Source organism: Diceros bicornis, chromosome 34 (assembly GCF_020826845.1).
Source record: "Diceros bicornis minor isolate mBicDic1 chromosome 34, mDicBic1.mat.cur, whole genome shotgun sequence".
Lineage (NCBI taxonomy): Eukaryota > Metazoa > Chordata > Mammalia > Perissodactyla > Rhinocerotidae > Diceros > Diceros bicornis.
In genome coordinates this window covers 16,677,877-16,682,869 of record NC_080773.1, presented here as the reverse complement: position 1 = coordinate 16,682,869, position 4,993 = coordinate 16,677,877, and the positions used below count along the sequence as shown (strand labels likewise).

The 4,993-nt window shown below is 45.3% G+C and overlaps 1 long non-coding RNA gene across 1 annotated transcript; it reads right to left on the bottom strand.

The window, feature by feature from the left end:
* Positions 1-969: 969 nt before the first annotated feature.
* Positions 970-3,748, bottom strand: LOC131396914 (uncharacterized). Its single transcript, XR_009216701.1, has 3 exons — positions 3,648-3,748; positions 2,132-2,163; positions 970-1,066 (listed from the first exon to the last, which is right to left on the bottom strand). It is a non-coding gene; the product is annotated as an uncharacterized LOC131396914 (long non-coding RNA).
* Positions 3,749-4,993: the final 1,245 nt, after the last annotated feature.

Here is a 4,993-nt window from a genome sequence, read left to right as displayed (position 1 = left end):
GCAGTTACAAAAATTAAAATGGCAGAATGTCTCAGAGAAAACCCAATTTCCCAAATTGTGCATTCTTTAACAATTATTTAAAGTATCTCTGAAGGGTAGCTCTCTGATTCGTTTCCTAAATTCCCAGCAGATTGTCTCTGTTAACAGCTGACTGTTCCCTAAAGCTGTAACCCCTCCTTCTGTGGGCATTTACTTGAATAAAGCCCATAAAGTGATTAAAATGTGCGTGCATTTTTTTTTGCATTTTCCATTAGGAGTCGCCTATGGACCTTGGCAAATAGTTTTCCTAGTTGCTTCTAGTGGGTTCTCTGAAGACAGGCTTGCCAAAGGGCTTAGGTGGTATTCCCACTAAGCAGCAAGGTTCTTAGGCCCTGGTCCTACAGGTAGACACCCTAACAATGCATAAAGCTGTAGAATTTCCCAGTTCAGAATTGGTTCTATATTTGTTTTCCTGTGTCTGGTGGGTTCACCCTGGGCTTTGGATTGACAGGAGAAGCTTTTACTTTTACTTTTTCTTTGTTCTTTTCTGGCACATGCATTTCAGTGGATAAGGACATACCTCTCAAGCTTATGGAAATTCAAGCTAGACTGGGATAGGACAGGACTGGGGTGGGAAGGTGACTGTGCTCTGAATAGGTAAGTTTAAAACAAGTCTCAGTCAGGAGAAGGGGAGGTGCGGGAGGTTCTGGCAACTCTCTGAGGGTCTGCTTTGCCAAATTTCAAAGAAGGGAAGGTTGGGTTTCCTACAGACTCCCAGATGTACCTTTTCATGTATTGACACTGAAGGGAGGGGCTGTGACTGGGCAGCCTGGAGATGCCTCATTTGGGAATTAAGGGGAGGAAAAGAGGCTTCTTCCTCTTCTCCCTGAGGCAAAAGGGATCCTTCTAGTGATGGGAATGAGAAGCTTGGAATAAGTCAGCAGTGCAGCGAGCCTGGCAGGTTGTGTTACTCCTTTTTTACATCTCAATAAACTACTTCTGTGGCTGATGAGGATGGGGAGGCTGAAGTTAGTTTCTTTGATTCCTGGGCATTGAAGTTCAGGGAAGAATATGCAACTTCATCGACCTGAAAGGCAGGAGCAGCGGTCAGTTAAATCAGTGTCACAGGTCAGGCCCTCACCTGGTCTAGTGTGATTCAGTACCACGTGCTATCACCACTTTGAAACTTTTAGCTTTGGAGAAGGGCTTTTATCACCCATTATCTCTGCTGGCTAACACCCTGTGAATGATCACTGGAAGAGAGAGACTATGGTATTCATACAATGGAATACAATGATACAGCAACAAGAATAAACCAACTACAAATGCATACAACAATATGAATGAATCTCACAAAACAAGTTTGAAGGAAAGAAGCCAGACACATATAAGGATATACTGTGTCTTTCATTTATGTAGGAGCATAAAGAGGCAAAACTAATCTAGTGCATTGGTAGTCAGGATAGTGGGTACTCTTTGGAGGCATGTAACTGGAGGGTTTTTTGGGGGGAGGATGACATGTTTTGTTTCTTGATGTTGGTGCTGCTTACATGGGTATGTTTAACTTGGGAAAATTCATACATTGTTAAAATATACTTATGATTTAAGTACTTTTCAGTATATATCTGTATGCTATTGAAAGGTTAAGAGGAGAAAAATTTGGTGAAATTATTACAAAGTAAAGGAACTAAGACCTTAGATCCATTAGAATGGAAATTATCCTTTGACAGTAAGGGCAGAGTCAGACTGAAGGTAGAGGAAGGGGAATGATCGAGGCCTTCTATGTGTTGGGCACTGTGCTGGGTGCTTTACATTTGTATCTCACGTGATTCCTTCAACTTCACTTTGAAGTAGGCAGCATGCCCATTTTACAGATGATAAAGCTGAGGATCAGAAAGGGTAAGCTAGTTGTCCAAGGTCACAGAGCTACTAAGAGTCTCAGCCATGATTCAAACACAGGAAGGGGATAATTCCAAAGTCCACATGCTTGCAATGAGGTAGACTCATGGGGGTCATTTACAAACACTTCTTTGCTGCTGCACTGAGGAACTTAGACCCAAACCTCGTCTCACAGTGATGTCTTCAAGAATAACCCCTTCTACACAGAGATCTTTCCATGAGAAAGTGAACCAGTGAAACTGGCTGTGCTTACCTTGTTAGGGGAGTTGTCAGAGTGGCCCTGACCTGGGGAAGCAAAAGAAGAGTTACCAACCCATGGAAATACACAGCTGACTTATGGCCTTAGAACGATGGTGCTCCTAAGCTGTTGTGATTTCTAGTTGAAGGAGGTGGCCAGTAGTGGGAGGGTGGAGTGGGGAGATGGTCCATGATCACTTAAGGAATTGGCTATCCTCAGAGCGTGTGGTCCAGACCCGGGGCATTAGTACCAGAGGAGGGGCAGGAGTAGAGCCACAGGAGGCCTCGTCCACTTCTGAAGACTTTCCTGGTCAAAAGGCCTTGATTTTTATCCCTGATGTGTTTCTCAGCAACAGGTTTCAGTGGCCAGGCGGAGTATTGAGGCCCACAGCACCCAGAGCACCACAAAACAGGGAAAGTCTCACCCAAAGAGAATGCCCACATTCGTAAAGAAGCAGAGGGTTGGGGGAAGGAGGAGGCTGAGGAAATGGCTCCTGCAAACATGTCCATCTTACTCAGGCCTGTCTGGCCCAGGCAGAGTGAGCATCATTCCTGGGGCTATATCCCAGGGGAATCTTTTGTGGCTAAGAAGGGTGCGAGGACCTATGTCAACTTAAGGTTGGGGAGTGGAGATCCCCTCCAAAAATTCAAAAGGTAGGGAGTGGTTGGGAATCCAGGATGTCCTGCTGTGGGGGGGGGGGCACGTGGTGGAACACACCAGCTGTCACTGGGTGAGGGACTTTACTTACTGGTGGTTGGAGGCTGAAGGTTTGTGCTCTGTGAGAACACGCTGGTCACTTGCCCTAAATAAATATCAGACAGTGTGACTGCTATTCCCGAGCATAGGATCTTTGCTCCTTGAACGAGGAAGGACACTGTCAGCAGATAATTCCTCAGGGCTCCTCAGTGTTCATTTATACCATGGTGGGTACTGCCTTTCCTCTGAGGGCCTCCATCCTCAGTCTACCCACGATTCCTTCTAGTGTTTACTCCCTTCCTGTTTGCTGGATGTGCACTAGGTCCATTCTTTATCAACTGCTCCTGAGCCTACTTCTACCCTGACACCTTTCCCCTTTTGTAGGTAGATGCCTGTTTTTTTTTTCTCACTTTATTTATTGCTCAAGAGGCCTTTGGTGTTTCTGCTTTTTCTTAAGTTCTCTTTCTGTTTTATCCCTCACTCCTGCTATGGTCGACAGAGCACACGACTCGCTTTCTCCTGGCCCTCCTTTCATTTCCTCACTTTGTTTCCTTCTGGGACCTTCGCTTCCCTGACTGGAGGGTAGAGTAACATAATTAGATCTGTCCCCTCTAAACCAGATGGGGATGGGAATAACAATGTCCAACAGATAGTGGGGTATAGGAAGCATAAAGATCAGGGAAGAAGAGACCTGAGGGAATTAGTGCTGAGAAGCAGGGGTTTAGGAAGGAGGAGGAGCAGATCCAGGCCCACCCACAGAGTTGAAGGCTCCTTCCCTCCCCCAAGCATGGCAGTTCACCTTGGAGAAGAGAAACACTAAGAAAGGCGATCATACCCTCCAGTCTTTCAGATGTACAGAAAGGACACCGGAGCTATCAGAGCTGCCCCAGCCAGGACTCCAACCACAATGCCGTCAATAGCCCTAGCTGAGAGGCCAGCAGAATTTGGTGGTGTTGGATCACCTGTCATGGAAAGAAAAGAGAAGAATGAGTGAAGGTGATATTATTTTACAGCGGGGGTGCCCTGGGAAACAGCTCTCAACATGGCGTAGTCTCTACTGGTTCTTTCAAGGAATAAGTTTTCTGTGGGCAGGTTGCTGTGAGGTGATTAGCTGACTATATCCTTGTAAATTTTTTCTCCCACTACAGTTCTCAGTTGGTGGTTGGACTTCCTCAGTCTCACCCTGACCTGGCTGCACTCAGGTGTTTTTGAAGGCTCTGGTAATGTGAGAAAGGCTGATGGCTCTTTTTGTACGTTATAACTTCCCACGTTTTCATGGTTGCCATCTTTTTCTGTGTACCAGGTGTGGCAGCCATGAAGATGTGCCTCTCAGGTCTCTTGTGGTGGGGAGTTAATTGACAGAAGGCCTGGGCTAGTGCACTCTGAATTCCTCATGTCCATTCACCATCACCATTCACTGCACAGAGACCACACTTCCCACAGGCTCCCAGCAGGGATATGAAAGCAATCTCAATTCTGTGAGAAATGATTTTCCTCTGATGGGTGCCGTTAGCTCAAGGACTCCCTGTCAGCCTTATAGACACTATCTTAGAACTGCACTGCAAGCTAAAGCTCCCTTCCTTCTCTTTCTCCTTCACAAGGATCATGCATCATGGTCGGAGGAATCTGCCGGGCTCCTCCCATCCCTGCCCCATTTCCCTCCCAGGCATTTTCCCCAGTAAATGTCTTGTATGTCTAATCCCATCTTGGCTGTGATTCAGGATGAAAACTAACAAACCAGACAGGAAACTGTGCACTCAACTCCTTTTTGTTCTCTCGTATATTTAATCAGTAACCATGTTCCCAGTGATTTTCTGTGTTATACCTCCCATCCCCACAATATATATTTCCTTTTGCATCTGTTTCTTCTTTTTTGTTTCTGTTGCCCTCACCTGTCAACTCAAGACTGATAATTGCTCATGTTAGCAATTATTATGAGGTACTGTGCCAGGCTCTATGCTCTATAATTTACATATATCTCATTTGATTCATGTAATAAAGCTGTCAGATAGACATTATTTCCATTTTAGAAATGAAAAAACTGAGGCTTACAGTGGTGAAAAAACTTGCCTCAAGTCACATTTCTAGTAAAAGGTGGATCTAGAGTCATGTAGTCCTTGACTCTAGGGCTTCCTGATTTCATAAAGGCTAATGATAATAGTAGCAATAATAGAAGCTAAC